This window comes from Ammodytes marinus (assembly GCF_949987685.1).
Source record: "Ammodytes marinus genome assembly, chromosome: 19".
In the NCBI taxonomy this organism is placed as follows: Eukaryota; Metazoa; Chordata; class Actinopteri; order Uranoscopiformes; family Ammodytidae; genus Ammodytes; species Ammodytes marinus.
In genome coordinates, this window is record NC_137223.1 from 15,597,959 (window position 1) to 15,622,802 (window position 24,844).

At 40.4% G+C, this 24,844-nt stretch overlaps 2 protein-coding genes across 12 annotated transcripts in view; one reads left to right on the top strand and one right to left on the bottom strand.

Moving 5' to 3' along the window:
* The window catches only part of LOC307266012 (inositol-trisphosphate 3-kinase B-like), a 28,010-nt gene extending 24,454 nt beyond the window's left edge, over positions 1-3,556 (bottom strand). For all 3 annotated transcript variants that reach the window (XM_080047892.1, XM_080047893.1, XM_080047891.1), the window contains exon 1: positions 3,157-3,556. The gene's annotated coding sequence lies outside the window, so the exon portion shown is untranslated. The remainder of the gene's footprint in view (positions 1-3,156) is intronic.
* Positions 3,557-15,766: 12,210 nt separating this feature from the next.
* The window catches only part of epb41l2 (erythrocyte membrane protein band 4.1 like 2), a 50,042-nt gene continuing 40,964 nt past the window's right edge, over positions 15,767-24,844 (top strand). For all 9 annotated transcript variants that reach the window (XM_080048129.1, XM_080048136.1, XM_080048130.1 and 6 more), the window contains exon 1: positions 15,767-15,891. The gene's annotated coding sequence lies outside the window, so the exon portion shown is untranslated. The remainder of the gene's footprint in view (positions 15,892-24,844) is intronic.

A 24,844-nucleotide genomic window follows, 5' to 3' on the forward strand; every position in this document is an offset into this window, starting at 1 on the left:
GAAACTAGAAATAATAAAAAAAAAGATTTCACTAATCTTTTTTTTTTAAAGAAATTCCAAGGACACCCATTTACTGGTCTTTCTATTATAGCATTGCAACAGATTGAAGTGTCTTGTACCCCAGTAAGAAAAAGGCCTTCTTAAGGAAGTAAAACCGGTCATTTTAGCTCCTGAATCAAAGACTGTTGGGAGGTCAAATGCAGGAATATGGGAAACTGTAGATTCTGAAGGTAGCAGGTTGAATTTTTAAATGGACACTGACAGGCTCATAATTGTAGTTATCTAGTCCGAGACAATAGACAATGACACTTGGTCCGCACTTGGTTGACGACGTTCAGTCTGCTTTGTCTAACACGTGAGATAAGCATGAGCAAGACGGTCATTACCGGTGTGTGTGTGTGTGTGTGTGTGTGTGTAGAATAGTGAAGTCTGGACTATAGGCAAATCATTTTTTATTCAAATGCCAAGTGATGATCACCCTATACAGAGTTTTATGAGAAATTAGGGAAAATTTTAAAGCCGGAGTCAACGATTCTGGAGAATGCAAGTGGTCAAAATCACTTTATGTCAAAATCAGTGAATATCTCCAAATGAGATGCCTGTTTACAGAGCCTAGGCTGTGTATAAACAGTTGTGAGTTTTTTTTTCAGAGCACACACGCTACGGAGTAATTTTTCCTTTCATACTTCAGTAGAATATCTCCATAAACTGGCAGGGAAATGTGATGTGTCTATTGCACGGCTTAACAGAGGCTGATTTTTCTTTTCTTTTTTCACACCATGTAATCACTTCTTTGTTGCAGAACAATTTAGCCAACTTCAAATTAAGCTCCAACAACGTCTAGAAAACAAATCCTTTCCCGTTTCAGTTCTGGGGCCCATTCAAGCACACTGGTACTCGTCTCTATGTGCTGAGCTGCCAGAAAGTGCCTTGGGATGTGTTTTGATGGCAGATTAGTTAAGACATGAGGGCATAAACAACAGGGCAAATTTGGGATTTCCTTGTTTGGGGAATGACGCAGTCCGGACGGAAACCATCTGAATGGCCCCGTCACTGGATTAGCTCCCTAACCACCGGAGCAGCTTTTTTCTTTTCACACCGTCTAATCACTTCCCTCTGCTTATTGGACACTAACTAGTGAAAACAACAAGATTCACTAGATAAGTCGGAGAGAGAAAGAGGAAGGAATGGAGAGACAGTATAGGACAGAGAGAGAGAGAGAGAGAGAGCTGTGTGAATTAAAGGAGAGCGAGGAAGGAAAGAGAGGTGTGTTGACAGGCTATTTTGGTTAAGTTGTCTATTGTGAATCTTTCATGCAGAAGGTTGCTTTCTGTGAAACGACTCAGACACTGTAATGAAGCAGAACTGGGTAACGGGGACCAGTTTCAAACTGAATCCCGTAAAATCCTATTCTTTTTTGTTTTCTGTTTGCGCTCAAAAGGACAGAGACCATCAAAGTTTTATCCAATCAAGTATGGGGAAGGCCTTAAAAACTCTTAGCTTTGGTCCGTTGCATCCAACAGAAAAGGCTTTAACAGTGGTTCATCAACATACAGCCTAATAGAAGACATGCACTGACCAGCTTAAGCAAACACTAATACGAATACATCTCCGGAGAAAATAATCAGTAAAAAATAGAGCCGCTTGGTTTTGTCTCCTCAACTCTGCTGCCTACACATCTCCATCTCCTCTACAGTAAACACTGTCCACAAAGTTCAATAAAAACCTTTAAAAAATGCTCAACAATCACAAGTAGCCTACTGTGTTGACAGCAGTCATGAAGCAGCAAACCATGGCTCTGATCATGACTTTGTACTGTGATGATATGCCATAGAGAGCCTTGAAACACCAAAAACAGACAATGTTTTTCTGCCAAAACTGGTGGCGATAATGGTGTTATAACTGCCCTCGTAAACCGCCTTGGAGTGTTCTCTGTTTTTCAGCCTGTGGGAGTATTCCAACTGTCCGCTTGCCTACACAAGTAGGCAATAACAAACCTACACACAGTTAGCTTAAGGCAACTCAGCTGTCAGAACGTTTAGGACAAGCTGACGATGATTGCGCCTTGAAATGCACATGAGCAAATGGTAGGTTACAGCAATACGATGACATTTTTGCAATATATAATCAATAAACAAAACCACCATAAAATGATTTTATCCTTATCACACACACCCACCCCAAAGCAGAAAACAACACATACACTTACAGTAAAAGCCTAATGGTTCCAAGAAAGGAAAAAAAAGACCTCAAGATGGCCCTTAGGAGGGAACCAAATTAAATTATAAAAGGAATAGATCTGCAACAATAAGTCCATCGCTCCAATAGCTTTTGGGATGTTGCTAGACAAAACAAACTGACATTTGGAGAAATGTGATGCCATGCATATTCTAACATATTATAAACCAAACAATGAAAAATAAAAAAATTCTGCACAATAATCAATAATGAAAAATAATCTGAAGAAGCAGCCCGTGAAATAACCTTTCAATACATGCTTTCAAATGGTAATATAATGCACGTACTTAAACATAACAAACATGATACTTTGTTATGTCCTAAATTTGACAAGTGTCAAATCTTCTCTTGCCTCCAGCTCATGCGATGGTGTACAAACATGTGAGGATGTTTTCTGTTTTGTTGTTTAGCTCAAAAGCACATTTATTTAAAATTGTTTGGACATCAATATTTGAGTTTTAGCATATACAACTTTTGCCACATACAGCTGTTGAAAGGTATCCATGAAGGGATTAATGGGGTATGAGTGCCAATACTGCTGAATTTAAGATGCACTTCAATGCTGCCAGCTTTCAGCCTATCTAAAAATGAGGGCATCTCTAATCTATTAAAGGGTGGAAGATGTAATGCTTCTGACGTAGGTAAATACAGATAGGCCTACATTTTTATTTCAAAAATAAGAATACAATTGTTATTAAAACTACACAAATAAACTGGTGTAGTTTTACCAACTTACTGAAAGGGTGACTAGGCCAATACGCTTGACAACTTTATTAGACTTCTATTAGGCTACCTCTCCATCTGTATACTACATATACTGGTATAAAAGTGTAATAAACCCTGTAAAAAGAAAAAACAGCAATCTCCTCAGATGGAGGTCCTGACATTGACATGACAGCGGGGCCTGTGGTGTCTTACCTCGGCGCTGTCCCGTGCTCTGCGAGGCTCTCTACGGGAACACTTTAATTGGTCTGTGAGTAATGTTACGGCCAGATACCAACAGTTCTGAACCGAGGATGAACCTTCCTCTCCGCTTGAGACCCTGACACTCGAAACACCAATAGTGCAAAGCTAAACGGTCTCGCTGGACCAGCACAACTTGTTGTCTGCTTCTCTCTCTCTCTCGTTTTGTTTTTTTGTTTTCTGCTGCCACACACCAACTTGTTCGACGTCCTTCTTCTTCTCCTTTCTTTTTTCTTCTTCACCTTTTCACCAAAAAATATTCCTCCTCCTCCTCCTCCTCCTCCTCCTCCACCTCCTCCTCCTCCGCAGAAGTAGACGAAAATGTCAAAATGTCTCTCTCTTCCACGAGTCTTTTCTCTCGGCTTCTTTCAGGGAAAACTTCAAAGCGTTTCGTGTTTTCACCGGGGAATTCCTCTCCCAGTTTGCGCTCGGGATAAAATAGTTTTCTCGGGAGGTTTCTGTTGTCATGTGTGCTGCTCGAGACCTCTGTGTTCATAGTAAAGCGCTGTTTGTCTGTGTGTTTGAAGCCGGAAGCGACGAGAATGCCTCTCTCTCTCTCTCTCTCTCTCTCTCCCTCTCTCTCTCTCTCTCTCTCTCTCTCTCTCTCTCTCTCTCTCTCTCCACTGGAGGGATCCAAAAAAATGAGAAGTTGTGCGCCCGCTAGTTTGTATGGTAGTCACCGTCCATGGTAGTCACCAACGTGCACGCGCACGTGCAGCGCTGGAGGGAAAAGCCCTTAGAAAGATACATTTAAAGAATGCGCTCACAAGTGTGTGAGCCAACAGCAAATAGCCTACTTAAAAACAAAAGTGAAACACTAACCTGCTGTTTTTGCTCATTCCCAGTGAAAGTGATTCTCCACACTTTTAGTGGTAGTCTATAGAACTATAAGGTAAGTAGAATTTTCATTTAACTAAAATCAATGTATCTTTATTGGCACGACGATGATTATGCTACACACTGACGTATTGCCAAAGCAGGGTATAGGCCTAAAATAAATGGAATTCGTATAAGAATGCATTGGGAATTAAGTGGTGGATGAAGAGTTACAAATATGTTTTACTCAAGTTAATAAAGTTGCCTAATTCCCCAATGTAACTTTAAAAGTCCTGCATTCACAATTTCACTAAAGTAGACTTGTATTAGCCTAGTAACATGTAGGCTACTTGTATAGCCTATTATGCAATGCAAGAACAGCCTATAGGCTATCTAATATGGTGTGGTCAGTGTGTTATTGGATTATGATTACATTGTATTAACATGTATGCAGCATTATAATGCTGTATTGGGTTGATTTTTTACTACCTTACATAGTATTTAAATCCATAACATAAAGATAGTCATGTATTTTACATGTACAATCGTAAAAAGGAACTAATAAGTACACTGTGAAAAGTATGAGAATTCCTGTGCAAATTCAAGACCACTAGTTGAGTAAATTAACTTCCTTACTTTCCAGAACAAACAAAAAAATACTAGACTGCACAACTATATTACTACAATAGTATTACAAAGAGTGTATTACCACCGTATACATATCTAAAAAAAAAGTTATTAAAAAAGTACAATAAGTATTACAAAACATAAATTACAGAAAATATCCAGTAATACAATTCGTAGCCAGATTTTGAAGGATCTCAGTACCTACAGCTTCATGTCTTCTTATGCTGTTTGGTATTCCTCCTCAGGTTTCCGTCTTTAATCCATCAGTCTGTAAATAATAACTTGTTACAATATAAAAAAAAAGTTAAATAAACTTCATCTCCCTTTAAAGTTACTTAAGTCATTGAACATACGTGTAGCTGTGTGTGTTTGTTTCCGTGTGCCCATGACCTGTGAGTTGCCCATAGCCTGTTTACTTAGAGAAAGTTCATAGTTCTGACTGATGTACGCCCTGACTTTCAATGAGTGGTCCCCAACACTGTACCAATGTGATGTTGCCCAAATCAGCGTCGAATACTGTGCGACCCACCTAAGAACCCTCTTGTGGAAGGATGTGATGGAAAAAGTTGTCCGGCTTAGAACACCTTTTAGGATACAGCCCAAAGTACACTTATGGACTACCGAAAAATACCACAAAGCTATGACCTGTGGCCTAACAGTAAAACAGGCATGAAGGGTGTTTGGGGAGGCAACATGAAAGGACTTTGGCCTAAAAGAGGTGGTACACTGTCAGATATCTCAGAAGGGTTCGGTACAGCTTTGCCCTGGCTCTTAATCAGGGGTGGAGAAAAGTTGACCGCAGGTGTGGTTCAAGGAACTCTTTGAGGAACTTCTTGATTCCTGAACCATTTATATGACAGTTTTCTTGGTATTTAAAATTCACTGTGAAGGACTGAATGCTGACAGGCTTACAGGTCTGACACACTCACACACGCACACACACACACACACACACACACACACACACACACACACACACACACAGAGCCGGCCCGAGGCATAAGCGAACTAAGCGGCCGCTTAGGGCCCCCGACTGCCTGGGGGGCCCCCTCCAAAAAACAAAAATATATATTTTTTTTTTTAGTTTGTGTTTGATATCAACGTCATATTATGCAAATGTGAGTTATCATACAAAAAAAGGAATAAAATGTTTTGGTCTAGATAATTAATAGCCTAAAAATGTAATCAGTTCATCTGGGAGGAAATCCGAAATTATCTGATCATGTCACGTTCACATCCATGCACAGTGTGTATTGAGTTTATTTAAAAACAATTGGAAATGGGGCTGCCCTCAGTTGCCCATGCACTGTGTATAGTCTATAGCCTATTTCAGCCTTGTCTGTGGAAAAAAAGATACAGTAGCTGGACAACAGAGTTCTTCTGCTTAGTTCCTCACACTGCATTTAAATGCATTCATTGGGGCGCTCCGGTGGCGTAGTGGATAGAGCGCGTACCATATTGGCTACGGCCTTCGTTGCAGTGGTGGCGGGTTCGAATCGGACCCGTGGACCTTTACTGCAGGTCATCCCCCCTCTCTCTCTCTGTCTCCCCATTTCAACGCTGTACTATCTAATAAAAAAGCTTGAAAATGCAAAAAAAGTGATCTTAAATGCATTCATTATATTACAGAGAAATATTTCCCGTAAAAGAAAAAGAGCTCCAAGCCCAACCCAGAGGACCCTCCATAATATTTTATTTTATATTAATATTTTTATGGAAAATCCATGTGTCCTTCAATAGCTTCTAATTCATCTGACCCAGTGTCTCCAAATTATTTGTTCACACAAAATTTCTCAGATTTAGCCTCATAATTTTCTTCTCAAAGTGCACCAGATTCATGCATTTCACTTTAAAAAGGTTAAAAAAAATCTCCCGGGGGGGGAATACCCCCGGACCCCCCTAGGAGGGTCTGAATCTCGGCTGACTAATATTTTCACACAGTGGAGGCACTAGCAGAAAACACTGGGTGTGTGAATGATATTTAACAAAGATCTATAGTTTCAGCAGCGCTAACATTGGAGAGGGGCCCCCTAATCATATTTCGCTTAGGGCCCCCTGAAGGCTTGGGCCGGCTCTGCACACACACACACACACACACACACACACTCTTAAATATTCTGACCTGTATCATTGTGGGGCAGTGATTGTTTCAGTGGTTCACATTTCTTTTAAAGAATAACAAGTTTCATTATTCTAACTATTGGCTAGCGTCATTGCATCCTACCGGAGAGACTATCGCCAAATCCAATCCTGGTTGTGGAAGTTGGGAAAATGGTTGCAGCTTGTTACCATAGATACTAGAGTGAGATTATTTTCAGTGTTTCCAGTCTAAGCATGAAACACTGACGTCAAGTTTGTCTGAGATAAATTGGAGGGCGGACAGTGTGTCTGGACTGCAGGTGGCTGCTGGAAAAAACTATTGTCTACTTGGCATAAAACTAAAGTATTCCCGGGAACAAACCTCCAGCTGGAATAAACAGCAGTTTACATTTTTCTCTAATCTGTTCCTTTAAATAATGTATTGCAATCAGAACAAACACAGTGGTGTTGCCTCTGCTTGCAGAATATAACCAAAGCAATTATAGATTTAAACTGAATTCACACCGAGAGTGATGGAAACGTACAAGATAAATTAAATGTTTGCTTGTAACAAATACCATTCAAATAAAGTTGAAAAAAAAGGAAAGTTATTAAACAAGTTTGTATTGGTCATTAAATTAGAAAATGAATCTTGAAGTAAGTCACTTGGAGAGTCAGTATAATGTAATGGCATCATCCAACTCATTTTACATTGACAATGTTAGTTTTTTAAATGTTTTATTTCATTATATTTGAAGTCCGTAATAGGGACAACTTATGACGTTTATCTGGGTCATCATATTTATCTAGCGAGTATTTTATCTTTGAAGTGTTTTTTCTCAGCTTTCCTCGTATGAAATACACAAAATAAATACCCTTATTCCCTTTTCTTCTGGGAAGGCTTCAGTCTGACCCTGTGGCTTTGTGTGGATGGCAAAAGAATGAAAGAAAACCCCAACAAGACAACAACCACATATCAGGGGGAAAACAGGGACTCTTCTCACGGACAAATGAATCCAAATCTTTATTCTTGAATAAAGATAATCTTCTTTCTTTGCAACAAAAATCATTTTGTTTTTCGAGATAGCATTCATCAAATTTGCCCTAGATGAAGTGAAACTGAAGCTGGGGTTGTCTTTGTTTGCACTTTTCTGTCATTGATGAAGATTAGACTCTATCGATGCAAAGGGGATCTGCTGCTCTCTTGTGGCCACTCAGTATATGAGTATTAGTAGTAGTATACAGCAGTGGTTTTCAAACTGTTTTTTTTTTGAGTTTGTGTTTTTGATATTAACATCATATTAAGCAAATGTAAGTTATCATACAAACAAATGAATACAATGTTTTGGTCTACAATAGCTACTAGCCTAATAATTGAATCAGATCATCTGGGAGATAATCCGAGGTTAACTGATCACGTCACGTTCATGTCCTAGCACAGTGTGTATTGAGTTTATTTAAAAACATTTGGAAATGGGGCTGCCTTCAGTTTCCCATGCAGTGTGTATAGTCCATAGCCTATTTCAGCCTTGTCTGTGTAAATAATAATAGCTGGACAAGAGTTCTTCTGCTTCGTTCCTCTCACTGCATTTAAATGTATTCACTATATTACAGAGAAATATGTCCCGTAAAAGATAAAGAGCTCCAAGCCCAACCCAGAGGACCCTGCATATTATTTTAAATTAATATTTTTATGGAAAATCCATGTGTCTTTCTTCAATGGCTTCTAATTCATCCGACCCAGCGTCTCCAAATTATTTGTTGACACAAATTTCCTCAGATTTAGCCTCTTAATTTTCCTCTCAAAGTGCACCAGATTCATGCATTTCACTTTAAAAAGGTTAAAAAAAACTCCCGGGGGGGCATACCCCCGGACCCTCCTAGGAGAGTCTGCTTCTCCGCTGGCTACTATTTTCACCCAATGCAGGACATTGGAGGCACTAGAGAAAAAACACTGGGGGTGTGAATGACATTTAACAATAGTCAATCATTTGGGCAAGTCTCTTTTTCACTCCGCTGCACACTCAGTCACTACTATCCATGCTTAAAGGAAGCAGGATTAAACCACTGGATTAAGATGTTCAAATGTATTTTAAAAAAGCAAAACAAAAACATACTTAGATAAAGATGTTAAAATGTCTAAAAAAAAATTTAAACGCACAAATATGTTTAGAATGTTTCAAAAATATGTTTAAAATGTGTTTTAAATATAATTAAAATATCTTTCAAAACACACAGGGATTTAGATATTTCTTTTTTGGTGTGGGGGGGGGGCTCCGCTGAAATTTTTTCTCTGAGGGGGGGCTCACTCTCTCACACTTTGAAAACCCCTTGTATATAGTATTCAGGCTATTCAAAATAGCCTTGATAGCTACTACTTAAAACTACTAACAGCATCTCTTCAGTAAAGCTTATCAGGCTATAAGGCATACGGAAAAATTGTGTTTCATTCATTTTAGTTGGTGATTCATTTATTTGGGACATGGTGTGTAAAATGGTTGTGACTTGAGATGCTGAAAAGATTTACAGATGTCTAATACATGTTAATAAGGTATGGTGTTAATTGATTGAAACCTTTATTTATTCAAACTCGAAAGGCATTGAGGTTCCCCTCATTTACAACGCCGACGAGCGCACACAACACAACAACAACAATAACAACAGAGTGACAGAATAAAACAGAGAAACACAAAATCCTAGCAAGATAAAAAAGATCAAAAGAAATAAAAATTACAATAAAAGAGCTTAAAAAATTAATTCAGTTAAAACAAATGCAGTGGTGATGGTGAAAATCAGAAATCATAGATTTAAAAGAAGAAAAAGTGGGGAGAATGGTCATATTGAAGTTGCTCTGAAGGGCATTCCAAGAGGTGGGGGCACTATAGCTAAAAGCAGTTGTTCCCAACTTAGAGTGAACTCTAGGAACCTTTAAAAGCAGCAGCTCACTGGATCGGGTATTAAAAGACTGAGAGTTCCAGTCGAGCATAGCTGATAAATAAGGTGGCTGTTTACCAATTAAGGATTTAAAAATAAATAAAAACCAATGTAACTCACGTCTTAATGACAGGGATGTCCAGCCGACTTTTTCATACAGGGAACAGTGATGAGTTTTAAAAGGATCACCTGTAATGAATCTAAGGGCTGAATGGTACACCGAGTCAAGGGGTTTTAGGGCAGTAGCAGAGGCATGTCTATAAACTATATCTCCATAATCCAACACTGATAAAAACACTGCTTCGATTACCCTTTTCCTACAAATTTTTGGGAAACTTGTTCTGTTCCGATATAAAAAACCAATTTTTTGACGAGATTTGAGAACAAGTTTGTCAATATGGGGTTTAAAAGTGAGCTTCTCATCTAGCCAGATACCAAGGTACTTATATTCAGAGACTTTTTCGATCAAAGAACCGTTTACAGCATAGATGCATGCACTGTTGTCCAATTCTCTAGCCCTAGAGAACAACATGAATTTAGTTTTAGTCTGGTTAAGGACAAGTTTAAGTGAAATAAGAGCATTCTGAAGAGCATTAAAGGACAGTTGCAGATTCTCAATAGCTGACTTTGCAGAGTCAGCAACACAGTACAAAATGGTGTCATCAGCATATAAATGGATTTGACAACCACTGACAAGAGACACAATATCATTGATGTAGATGGTGAATAGCACCGGACCTAAAATTGAACCTTGTGGAACACCTTTGGTTATGGGTAAGAAACCAGATTGGATATTACCTAGCTTCACACATTGAGATCGGTCAGAAAGGTAATTACTGAACCAGCTACACGCATTTTCACTAAGACCAATGTTAGCCAATTTATCTAATAGTAAAGAATGGTCTACTGTATCAAAGGCTTTACTGAGATCAATAAAGAGGGCAGCACAGTGTTTACTATTATCTAAGGCAGAGACAATATTGTTAGTAACCAGAGTGATGGCAGAGATAGTGCTATGGTTAGTTCTAAAACCAGATTGGTGAACAGATAAAATAGTGTGACTTGAGAGAAATGTTTTCAATTGGTTATTAATAAGGGATTCCAGCGTTTTTGACAGACATGACAGTCTGGATATTGGCCTATAGTTATTAGGGTCAGTTTTTTCTCCCGCTTTATACAAAGGAAGGACACAAGCTGATTTCCAGATCCTTGGAATAACGCAGGAAGATATAGAAAGATTAAAAATGTGGGTAATACACTCTGCAATTACAGGGGCTGGTTCAATACATAACAACACAGAGCTATTCTTAGTACCAGTTCAATGTATATGGGAGTGCGGTTCTCCACATTTGCCATGCTCACCCAAATGAACACACAATATACAAACAGAATAATGTATTTTACCCTTTCAGCTTTGTTAATTCAAGACACACCTATGACTGATAACTCCATCACAAACACACACGCACACACACACACACACACACACACACACACACACACTTTTTTAGCACTGACTGAAGAACAAGTTTTAGAGTAAACTGACATTTTCTTTTTCCTATCTTGTTTACTGCTAGTGATGAAGGGTACAACCCATGGTACACCCTGCAAAAAACAACACCTCTTTTCTCATATGCTGTCTCCTTTATATTTCGGACTGTCCACAAGATTGTTTCTTCTTTATTTAATGATTTCTCTCTCTCTCTCCCTCAGCCGTCACCTTATCCTGGAGTTTAGAGTTACAACACACTCACTCAAAGAAGTGTACGAGGAAGAGAAGGAGTGAGTGAGTGAGAGAGGGAGGGAGGGAGCTGGTGGTTAACCTAACATAAAACAAACAGGTGTGAAGTATTTGTTCAATGTCTCTGTATTTGTTGGACACACGAGAAGACGGCGTGGAAGGAGAGAAGTGGAATCACACCGAGGAAATGCTCAGTCCAGCCTAGCAGTTGGTCCCAGCTGATTCTCATTTAGTTGTCAGGTAAAATACACTTTGATGTGTGTGTGTGTGTGTGTGTGTGTGTGTGTGTGTGTGTGTGTGTGTGTGTTTGTATTATGTTGGGATTCATTGTTTTTTAGCGTAGGGGTTAAAAGCTTGTGCATGGACTTAGGCTGGGAGTGTAGTCGCAGTTGAACCTGTTTGTTTGTGTATCCACGCGTACTGTAGGCAACAGTGCAATATGATATTTTCACGATTTATTTCTACACAATATGTTCCTATAATAGCACAGTCGGACGGCTTGGTCCATGTGATTGTGTAATTCTGATGTGTGTGAGCACTAAAATGCCAGAAAAGAGAGCAATGAGTGTGTCCTCCATTGCTGACCACACATGGTGGTTTGCATTATGTACCCTGAGGTGTGCGGATGCAGTTTCAGTGTAATTCTGTTGCACATGATCAACCAGATGTGTTTCCTCCAGAACAGTGGTGTCTGCAGTAAATGTATCAGACAACAAATAACTTTTTTTGAAAAAATAAATTAAAATAAAATAGCTGTCACTTAAGAGGAACTGGCTGCGTTTATGTCCAGTAGAGTTGTCTAATTATACTTGAATGAAGTCAGCTGGCTTCTTATGGAGCATGTGGAATTTTCTCTTCAACAAGTATTTGTACAATTGTTGTGGCTAACCCAAAGGTGTAACTCTTTAATTGATGGTTCGCATTTATAATAAGGAAAATGCATGGCAATGTGGCTCCATAAACAAACTGAGAACAATTGTGAACACTAAAGGAGGAACATATGTTATTTCTGGTATCGTAAATGTATAGCAGTATTGCCTTAGTCTTGGAATAATAGATTCCATAATAAAAGGACGAGTCAGCTATTCTGGAGAACACTTGTTGTCAAAATCCCTTTTTGTCAAAATCTGATAAAATCTCCTCACAAACTCACTACCTACCCGTACTGTGTGTGCACTGGGAAAAAAATCCCCTGTTAATACGCATGTTGCTAGCTACGGTGGGCCCCCTTTATTTACCAGTTTACAAAGCCTAGACTTTGTAATAACACTGGCTTTTATTTCAGCGCACACACAGACATACGGACAGGTAGCAAATCTTGAGGAGATATTCTCTGATTCTGACAAAATGTGATTTTGACAGCAAACGTTCTCTAGAATTGCTGACTGCACCTTTAAGCCACTGGGTTTAAGCATGCTTTCATCCACAGTGCATCTAATCAATAAAGTGTTTAAAATTAGGGGGCAGGCCAGGGTTGAGTGGGTCAAGGTAGGAGGATGACTGAGCAATAGTCGACTGTTAAGGCCAAAGGTTAGCTGGACTTTAGTTGATCTGGTGGGCAATGTTTTGCTGTCCAGATGGCTGCATCAGGGTAATTCCCCTCAGAAGGGCTCTCCACTAATCCCCTCAGAGAATCTGCACTGGCTTGATCTCTCATGCCTGCACGAGAAACCCAACAGCTAGCTATAGCCCACTATAGCTCCCTGGCCATAGGACACTGTGCCAAGCCTGTTAGCGTATCGACACTAGCGCAATCTGTTGGTATACAGCGAGGACACTGCCAGAGTGTGGTTGGTAGGCTCAACGCATTCAAGCCCAGGCGTTCAGTAGCAGAGGGCAAAGATCCAACCGCTGTGTGCACTGAGAGGTTTCTGTAGGGCAAGAGAGGCGGTGGAGAGACACAGCACAGCAGAGAGAGAGAGAGAGACCTTAGATCAGGTCGGGCTGATAAATTGTAGACTCAAGGCCTACGATTGTTCTTAATCTCGGTGTGGGAAGTATCACTGCACTATGGAACCTTTGACAATCAGGTACACTTTTCTTACTTTCTTTACTACTTTTCTTTGGCTTTAGAGATCCAGAGAAGCACAGAGGAGTAGCATGTTGTAGCTAGACTTGATTCATTCATTCATTGTGATTTGATCAATGTGCTAAATGTTAAGGCTGTATCTTGGGACTGCATGGTTAAAGAATAAACTGCCATAGAACCGAGAAAACCATGAGAAACTTTTCATGGCCTTCATTCTACCTATACGACACTAGTGTTCTGGAGTTGACTTTGATGTGGTTGTGTGAAGCCAAACAAACAAAGCAATCAGCTTGTTATTACTTATTTAGCAGATTTGAGTTTTGTTGTTGAGAAGGCTGATTGGGTTGTCCTTAGACAGCCCCTCACATTGTCAGGATTGATGAGATCAAATTACCCTCTGGGCTACCCTGTATTTTCTTTTTATCGCGATCCAAAACCGAGACTGATAAAAGGTCAAGCTGTTCTCTGTGTGCGTCCTCCTCAGCAGGCTGCAATCAGGGTTAGCAATTCAATTCAAGGACCGGGGAGTCAAAATGGTCCTAGACTTGAGGGACACAAGGAGGTTGTGACTCTTAACTCACTTATCCCACGTATTATTTGTGTGATTAAGCGCTCCGGGCGTGGGCGTGTTTCCTTTCGCTCTCCTTACATGTTGATATTATGTCAATAAAATGGAGAGTGATGGGGACTGTTTGCTGTCACGCCCTCAGAGGAGTTCTGCGGTGTGCTGTCTTTCTTTTCTTCTTCCCACAAGACCATTATGGATTATGCATTCAGTCCTGGGGGAACAGGAATCAAGACTCATTCTGAAACCAAACAAACATTACAAGTAAAATCAATTGAATCTAACTTTGACTCAGACTTTTGACTTAATTGCATGAAATAATGTTATTATAACCCCTCAATACTTGACCTGGATTTTTCGGCTACATCTGAGGTGTACAACTGCCGCAGATGCAGCTCATAAAAGAAACATGTTGATGATGTAACATGAAATAAGGCAGAAGCCACGTCTGATTATCTGTTTCTTCTGCTCTCTGTTCCTCTATGCTTGTGTGTGCACACTCTACTGGCCTACTGTCCTCCTCTGCCGGATCCATGCCACTCTACTTATGGTGAGTCCACTGAAACCGGCCCTACTAGCCTATATACTACAATAGCAGCCATATTTTGATTATTGTCACCTCACTCTGTACACTATGCCCTGTAGATGTTTGTAATATTCTTCTGTACATTGGTGTTGTTCCTGTGTGCTTGTTTACGCCTCCTCTTTCGTTGATGTCAAATCTCCACGCTGCCTCACACTATAAACCAATTACTTGAGCTTATCTAATCTGAGTGTGGTTACATAGCCTATACATATGGAAGGGGTGCTTGAATGTTTGTGTGTGTGTGTTTGCGCAGATTTTTGGTGTCAATTTTAAACAGAGATGTAAAGCATAAGTTGCAATTTTATTGTTACTGTGAAGCAGTTTTATACTTTTTACATATATACGTATATTTTTATTTAAAATAGTAAATTAAAACCCTTCTATGTGGCTTACAGAACACATAGGCTACCACTAGCTTCATCAAGGGGTCCCGGTCGCCAACTGACCATAAATATTGATATTACTGCACTGCAGCGTTTCTCAAACATTGGTTTGGATTAGATTAGACAGCTCATGTTAGAGCAATGAAAACTATCATCGTATATGGGTCTGCAATTTGCCTAATGTGAATTATGTTAGAGAAAACAGAATTTATGAAGATGAGAAAAAATGGTTTGCAAGAAGGCAAAATAAACTTCTGTCCATAGACAATACAAGGAAAATATTAATTGAAAAACTTCATAATTTTATAGTTTTATTATGAGAGGAAGTGTACTGTATATCTTGAACAGCACCATAACTATGATTTAAGACATATGCCTACACAAGCCCATTGAATCTTAATTATTTTGAAGCAACCTGCAAATCTTGTGAAACATCCATTCATTTGGGATTAGCCTACTGGCCAAACGTTGGCAGGCTATAACGTGTATAGTAACTACAAACCAAAACAATTATGGACTTAAAATGTAGGGGAAAAACGGTGAAACAAATAATCATAACATTGTAGTTATCCAGTTCGCCCTCTAGAGAGAGCTAGCTCGCCACACCATCACTGCCACATCTGCATCGAACGGCCCTCCAACGCAGATGGACAGCGTGGGCGACCAATCAAATCTCAAGATCTAATACAGTAACCTCTCTGAGCCAATGAGCGACGTCCAAACGGTATTTTTCACTGTATGGGGTGGGTCTTGGGGATGATGGACACGTCTGCTTTGAGCTGAAGCCAGATTTTCGGTTTGGGACTGTAGTGGAGATTTTTGGAGGCTGAGATAGAGGGACGTAGCCTACGTTACTTTTTAGGAGGAGAACAGAGCGAGAGGCCACGTTAGGAAACGTTCCCCCACACGCTTCGCTGGAAATTACAACAGGTAACGCTTCATTTGAACCACCTTTTAAATCACGTGCTATACACATTAGCTAAGGAGGTCTGGTTCGATGCTTTTCATATATTGAGCGGGGTTGAAGTCGTTTTTTTTGGTGTAGTTCATATTTATATGCACTAACAGATACATTAACTGGAAACAGTTTTCTGAAATGGTCAAGCAACCGGTAAGCTTCCTCCTGATATCCCGTTATGTGGAGTAGGAGTCATCGGCTACCTTGGTCATGGTGGCGCCTATCTTCCTCCACAATATCCCTGTTATCACCATCCAAACTACTTTCATGTCGCGCGGCGTCTCGCTCGGACGTGTGTATTGTGGCTAGCATCAAAGGCTCGGTATATATATAAATATATATTAAGCCCAGGTAAAAACCAGCGTAAGGGACATGTTTTGACAAGTGAAACAAATAAAACAGTTACGTTAGCGGTGGTTGTATTTCCTGGTATGTGGATAGGTGAAGTCTACCCGCTACGTTAACGATGGGTTACCGTTGGCGGTTGGTTTACTTTATTCTACTCAATGCTAACGTACTCGTTGCGTTTTGAAAAGGCTGGTCGAACATCCGCGTTCATGTTTTTGGCCGTTGTTTTCTTAAGCACCTAGCTGTTGTTAACTAGGCTACATGTATTTTCTTGCCGTTTTATTTGTTGTTGTGAAGCGATGTTATTCGTTTGTTCGTGCTCGTCGCAGCTGCAGCATCACCAAAAACACCACGTTGTTGTAGCCTACTATTCCCAAAGGTTTCGGTTCACATGGTCTCATGCCCGGGAAGTGGTTTCAACAAGGATGTTTGGGAAATGCAGTCCTAGTTTGTTTGACTTTTGTTAATGGATTTTAAAGAAGATGGGGTTCGTCCCATGATGTGTTGATACAAAGAAAGATGGGACTGTGGCAACACCACCAGTATTTTTTTGTAATGATAGGCTACTATCCAATAGTGATTAGTCTGTTGTGTATCTTAATAATTTAAAAATAATTTGGTGAGGACATCCCTTATCAACTGATCATATTTTCATCTTATTTTTTCTTGATAAATTGGTCAAATGATCAGTTGCACTTCTGTTAAAGCTTTAATTTGATTATGACGTCCACAATTCTGTGTGTGGCACATTTATTCAGTAAATTATTAATTTGAATGGCTTAAAGTTGGTATTACACTTTCCTATGTTAAGATCAAGGTCTGCCTTTGACAGCATCATAAGTTCATGATAAAAAAATGGGTCTTGCTTTCTCAACACACTCCTGCTACTGTTCGTACATATAGTACTGTATATGACTGTGCTTTGCATTACACTTTGTTTGACAGATGGCAAAGGTTCAACTTCTTCACAGACGGACAGATAGGCTGGCCGACCAACCGTGCTTAGATTGTGCTGACGTGTAAAAAAAGAAAAGAAAAAATGTCTGCGGCAATTGGCAAACCCATATATATACACAACATCAACCTATTTCAATGTTGAGGAAATGAAACATTGTCTGTGTGGTGCCAGCTTTTATGAAGTTGGCTGCTTCTCAAGAAACAGCTGATCTTTTCTGAACAAAAACATATCTGGCCTTATCAATGACTGTCTGATAGGTGCTTGTTGCAATGCATGCATTCTGCACCATTGATAACAACCATGACAGACCCTATATGATTGTTGGTAGCCCTGCTATTGTATTTTAATTTTTTTTCCAGAATGATGGTACCTTTTTATAATGCCTGCTGAAGGCCCTAGACCCTGTTTGACTTTGGAATTAAATACATTTACAAAACCGAGCCCGCCAACTAACGAGAACAAGTTTTAACAGTTGAACAGCACATACTTCACAAACGAGCACGTCTATCACTCTGGTGGCTCTTCCTGTCGGGTCTCTCTGTCTCTCTCTGTCTGACTGTCTGTGTGTGTGTGTGTATACAGTTTATCTATAATCATCAGAGCCATGTTCATTCTCAGACTCTCAGGATGTGTAGAACAGTGGCGGCTCTGTCAAACCCACTAATGAGAGAAGCCTTAATTGGTTGCTCTGGTGGGGAGAATCTGCTCATTAAAGGTGGATGGAACGAACTACTCCGGGTTGGCTACAATGAGTGCCTTGAAAATTCGATAAGCTAACGAAACAATATGTGACAGTTATGCTGGTGGCATAACTGGTGCTATTGTTAGTTCAGTCTCATATGATATAAGATGATACTGATATGATTCATATTGGTGTCTCACTTACACTGTCTGTGATAGAAAATACTAGATGAAACTGCTTTGTCTTAAAGGAACAGTAAAACCAAACTATGCTTCTTTTTTTGTCAACTTAAATATTCTATAACTCCTCCATAGGCAGGATTTGATGTGTTGTCACTTCGGCGTTAGTTTAGGCTGGGAGAGCATTCCAAATGCAAGCGCAGACTGAGCTCCATTCATATTTGTATGTTTCTCTCCCTCATCTTGTGAGGGGTAGAAAGGCACAGACACAAAAGTAGAGATGGAGCGACAAAGGGAGAAACGAAGGAATACAGAAACAAGCAAAGAGGAAGAGACTGAGTGAGTGTGACAGAGAGTGAGAGATATTGCTTAACCATTCGGAAAGGCTATGGGAACATCCGTGTGTGTGTGTGTGTGTGTGTGCTGTGTAAGTGAGTTTTCATCCTGATTCTGACCCTGTCGGTTCAACAGGAGAAAAACACGTCACATCAACTCAGACACACACAGATAGCCCGCTTCAGATTGAATGAGTAGGTGTGACTGTGTTTTAACAACAGTCACATGTACAGAGAATACTTCCTCCTCCCGTTAAAATGTCCCTAATTTTTTTCTGTCTGGATAATAACATAATATCTACTAACAATCTAAAATACAAACATTTCCACTTGGTTAAATGGATGGATTTGCAAGGTTTGTACTGTCCTGTTTTGGTCAAAGTAGTTAAACGTGGCAAATCCAAATCACATTTCAACGCTTGATTGTCCTCTCAATGCTCACAATGACATTAGGACAGTGGCAGCACTTTAAACGCAGACATATTTTATTATGTAGCAGTCAGCCGTGACCCGCGAGTATTAGCCTCCAGCTTTCAGAGTCTGCTGCTGGGGCCAGCGGGCACCGCAGGACCCGCATTCACACAGAGAAGATCAGAGAGGCACGCATGAATGGAAACTGTAATGCAATGTTCAGCTTATTACCGCCACAGAGAGACAGTGTGAGGGAAGGAGGAGGACGAGGGTGGGAGTGAAAGAGGGATAGAGAGATGTACAGGATGTGGCTGATAGAAGGGCTAGAAAGGACTAGAAAGGGAGGGGGAGGTATAGGGCAGTTTCTCTTGGTATAAGGTCAGCTAAATGCCCCAAAAAATTAGTGAAGAAAAAGATAAGTAAAAAAAAAAAACTTTGTAAAAGCTTGCTGTTATCTCAATTGCATTGAACCAACAGGTTAACGGGTTGAATAGAATAGATATGTTTTGGTGAATAAGCGGGTCTATTAGAGGAGAATAGGAAATCCTTGTGTTAAAGGAGAATGTTTCAGACGAGAGAAGGAGAAAGACAGGGCAAACAGCCGTCCCCAGCCAGTGTTCAGCTCTGAAAGAAGCGATATAATAAAGAACAGAGAGAGAGTGTGGGCCCGTGGCTGTGGCGGGGGGCCAAACATAGTTAAAAACAGATTAATCAGCGTAGGGTCACATTCTCACAGGGAGAGGCCAAACAGAGCATGGCAGGACGGGGCAGAGCCTTCCATCTTTTAATATGCCACAAGCATCTTAGAGAGCAACATGAGCTTATCTTGGTACTTCAGTTTATCAGGAGGAAAATGGATGACGGTGGGCGTAATTCAAAACTAATGTGATCAAGACGGCCTCAGGTCAGGTGACAGCTCTTCAACACAAGATCTGAAAATCAGGCAAATTGGGAAAGAGGAGAAAGAACTAAGCTTACCGTATTTTTTTCCATGTGGTCAAAAAAAGTTAAATTTTTCTTGGCAATCGCATCAGTCAGGTTTCCTTGATCATTAAAATCTATTGACCTGAGGACAGCGAATGCCAAAAATGCAATTTAATGGACCAATAACAGTGTTAAATGTAATAAACACTCTGTACAGGCAGTTTCAAAAGCCAGCTTTGAGGGCGTATTAAGTCTACTATCAGCTGGTGTCTGTTAAGATACCCAAGAAAGATTTGAGGTTTTTACAAGCCCCTTTCACCCATGAAATCCAGAAAATATCAAGGAAATCTGACCCGGAAAATGTGTGGATCATGTAGCAAACAACAGGAGATTGTCCGTGTTCACGTGGTCGCTAGAATTACTCAAGGTAATTTAGGAGAGGGGTAGGGCTGGCCCGAATGCCATTTTTCAGGCTTCCAGAAAAACACACCATCAAAAACAACATAAAAAAAAAACCGTTAAAGAGGACCTATTATACTACTTTTCTGGTCTTAATTTCTTGTTTTACACTGCTATAGAGCAACCTGACACGAATCACATCACAAAAAACTATGTAGATTTTCGGGAAGCTCTTTCTCTTATTTTGGCGATCCAGCACGTCCTGTCAACACTTGAGTGTGTGTGCTTCGGCCATCTCCGCTCCCTCCGCTTGTGCTTCGGCAATCTCCGCTCCCCTCCCCCCTCCTGCAAACCCCACTCCGTTGTGATTGGTTACCTTCCTTCCGGAACACTTTCAGTGGCGGGAAGCGCGAGCATGGACCTATAAGGGCGCGAGGCAGACGCGAACAGGGAAGTGACAGCATTACCATACATGGAAACATCCGCGTGGTGACTTCACGAAGTTACATGCGACGTCACGAAGTTACAAAGCGTCAAGCCGCTTTGAACACGTGACTTCTCGACTGGCTAGAATAGTGTCTAGTGCTCTGCACAGACACCCCAGACGGTCAGCAGGGAATACGTCGAAATGCATGTAAGTCATTATTTGATAATTTAGTATGGTTAAGCATGACTATAAATCATCATAACAACGTTTATAGGTCATACAAGTCAAAAAGCATCATAGGTCCTCTTTAATAATCCCTATACTCCCTGGAACCGATTTTGACAGTATCTGCATATTTTGTTGAAGATTTACGCGCTCGGAGATGAAGTAATGGATGCGCTATGACACTTAGTGATGTAATATCCTCCTAAATGAGCAATACTACTACTACTACTACTACAATATTACTAACTTTTATATCCAAATATACAATTATTTGATTATATTGCAGTACTAGCTTCTTGCAAAAAAAAATGTTGGAAAAAAAAATATATATATATATATTAAAAAAAAAGAAAAAGAAGCTCCGAATACTAATTTATGCTCCGAATACTGATTTTCCGAACGAGTATACGAATATTCGAATAATTCGGGCCAGCCCTAGAGAGGGGTAGTGCCTGCCCTACACTTGTGTGGTGATTTCTGTGGAGGCCTGATTCGCCAGAAGCTCTGCGTAAAGTCCGGGTCAAATAACCTGGACATTTGTGTTCATACAGCTCACCCGGGTAAACTCTGAAAAATATCCGAGTCACACAAAATTCATTTGTGACTTTTTTTAATTAATTCTTTCTAATTGATTGATGAATGAATTTGTCGTCATATCATTGGTTTAATGATTCATACATTGACATGTGTATGTTGACTGTTTATTCATTTGGACTGTGGAAAAAAAAAAAGTCACAGGATGGCTTGAGAAGAAAAGTGTGGGAGCAGCAGAGGGGAGGTGGGGTACCGTGTGATAAAGAGGAAGGGATGAAGGGAGGAAAAGGAAGTGAGAGAAGAGGAGTGACTGGTTGACAGGGAGTGCTAACTCGCTCTCATTAGAAAGCCTTTGAGAAACCTCTGAAGTTTGTCAAACATTTTGGACAAGAGTCTAAAGAAACAATGAATGGTGTGAGGGGCGTATTAAGACAGTCGGAAAGCAGCCTCGATATTATATCAGTGTTTCCCACAGGTCAAAAATATACATGGACAGGGGGCGGGGGCTGGTTGAGATCAATTGAGGTCCAGGGGGAGGTAGATATCTGAAGCCTGGTATATCTAATAAAAAACAAATTGATATGATTCAATTTGAGCTATCCAGTAAACGAGTAACTGACCATGTAGCTTGGAATTTGCTTTAAAAAAAAAAAGCAAGATGGGTGAGTTTTCCTTATGATCGGACGGAGAACGAGAGAAACGAAAAACATTCTGATTAGGATGTTTTGCACTGTCTCTGGTCATTTCCTGTTGTTATGTTGACGGGTTCTAGTAGAGATGGAGAGACACCAATTCTGAGGTGCAGGGTTCGACATAACGTATAGCCCGATGGCCCGGGGCCAGTAAAATCATATGCAGGGCAAGTTGATTGGCCAGTCACTGGCCCGCCCGGGCCAGTGACTGGCCAATCACAGTTCAGTATCAATCTTTTTGTAGACTACATCATAGTTCATTGAAATGCGCGTTGAGAGTCGTAATGAAAGCAGTGTTTATTTAAGACTCAATATAATAAACCTAATATGAAATATAAAATATATTTTTTAATGAAAGGCCAGTGGACAAACGATGCGTGGGCGTTTTGACAGGCGGAGCAACAAGCGGGTGCACTCTCGCTCCGTTGGCAGAGCTGCCTACCGTCCGCCTGCGAGTCGACAAATCAATCGACTTACTTTGCCCCCTTTTTTTCTTCCCACAGCAGAGGTTGAGGTGCAGAAGATTATAACTGCGCTTTTCCTTTAGCTGCCGCCGTAATGTTACAGTATTTGCATCAAAGCCGCAATGGTAATACAAATGAGAGGTGTTATTTAAACGCTGTGAATGCGTCTCCGGTGATTGTGTCGGTTGTAGACAGAAACGAACGGAGGGACTCCGCTCACTGTACTGTTCCTATAGTCGCGCAGTTAGGCACTGTGTTTTCAGGCTCGAGACATTCAATCAGATCGCGGACGTCTTTCCCATCGATATCGCTAACGGGGGGGAATATCCCCGGTTATTATTTTAGCCACAAACCACAGTTCTTCTGCGCGGCGGCTCACTGGCGAGATCACACGGTGAAAAGCGTTTAACTTATGCTGCATATTTTGCACTGCATTGTTTTTTTATCATAGTTTGAAATAATTGTCCCACACCGGACTCTTATGTGAAGCTGACACTTTATGGAGAAGTGACGCTCCTGCAGCGCGCTCTCCCAATAAAAAAACGGCATAACCCACTGATTTTCGGATTTCTATTCTATTTTTAAAGTCAACTTGAGCGTAAGTGGAAAACAGGTCATTCGGTCGACACATTCAAATCCCTAATGCATATAGAGAAAGTAATAAAAGCAGCCACACCACAAAGAATGATCAGACCTTCATCTCTCTTTTTTTATGTTTGAACAAGACTTCTGCAGGTGAACTATCCATTAAACTGCCCAAATTCAAGAATAAAAACAATCATCAAACTACTGGACTTTAAAATACTGGCCCACTCTTTCAACATACTTTCAATTGTAGGCTTCAAATTCAATATGTTTGCCTAGTTTTATATTATGTGTATGAGCAATATCAACATTTCATATAATTAACTAAAAGAAAAATAACCAAATCTAAAGGGAATATCTATACTGTTACAGTATAGATATTCCCTTTAGATTTGGTTATTTTTCTTTATTTTTCTAATACAGGTATTATAGTTATTGACACTAAATTATGAAGAAAAAAAAGTGTGTTCAGGGCCAGTGAAAATATACAAGGGGCCAGTAAAACTCGGATCCACTGGCCCGACGGGCCAGTAGGAAAAAAAAGTTATGTTGAACCCTGAGGTGTGTGCGTGTGCGTGTGCGTGTGGCTAAACATGAGAATGAAAGATAAAGACGGAGAAGGGGGGATTCAGCATTGGCCACATGTCCTGTTTCCTGGTTAGGGGGTCAGAGTTTACGGGTCTGGGATTAACTGATATAGGCACCTAAATAATCTGTTCTGGTCATGCCATTGACTGAGAAGAGACAGTTGATTCACAGTATATTTCACGTAATGAATGTTGGAGATTTAGAGGCAACACGTCCTATAGCAGTAAATGAGAAAACGAAAGGACGATGTTCTAAAAATGAGCACATCATATGGCATTCACAAGGGGAATGTCTAATTTTAGAGGTAAGGGTTTACATACTTATTTGTTTACATACCTGTTTACAGAGCCTAGACTGTGTATTAACACTGGATTTTTAAATGAATAATAATATTAGGATAGATGTTAACCAAAGGCTTGAGGGCTGAATACCATGTTTTGACAGTATGCATTGCGGACAGATTTCAAAGCTCTCTCTGTTGATTGTAATCTGCCTGTAGCTTTGTGTCACAAGAGGAGGATGTTATTGACTCTGTGTGAGCATCAGCTTGCCACACTGGGCAGCTGTAATGATAATGAGCCCTGATGCCATGCAGTGAAGTCATTTGTTTTGCCTATGCACCTGTTGTTACCACCACCACTCTCTATGGGATGTTCATTGCCATAGTAACACGACCACACCCACTGCTACTTGGGAGTCGACCACATAGAGCCACGTATTTTCTTTACAGGAGTTTCATTGTCTTTCTTTGTCTTTCTTTCACCCACTTTTCTCTTATTTTCTCTCATGAACCAATGAATGCTTTTTCCTCCCTTCTTCCTCTCTCTCTCACGCAAACGCACGCACACACACACACACACACACACTCACACACTGTGTAAACTATATCTCCTCTCGTGCACTCGTGTGACCCACCCATACTTTTGCTTTTTGTCTCTCACACACACGGGCACGACGGACGCACGCACAGACACACATTCACACAGACGGGCCACTTGCGCCTGACTGCTTTAATCGCTGAATAGGGGAGTTTAGCAGCTAACAATAGAAGCTATGAGCTGAGCCATTACTCTCCCACACACAGAAAGACAGAATTGGAACACTAAAGAAGATAGGGTTCACAGAATATACATTTTGTAATTGAATGTTTGTCATTGCTATTTAATTTCTCCCT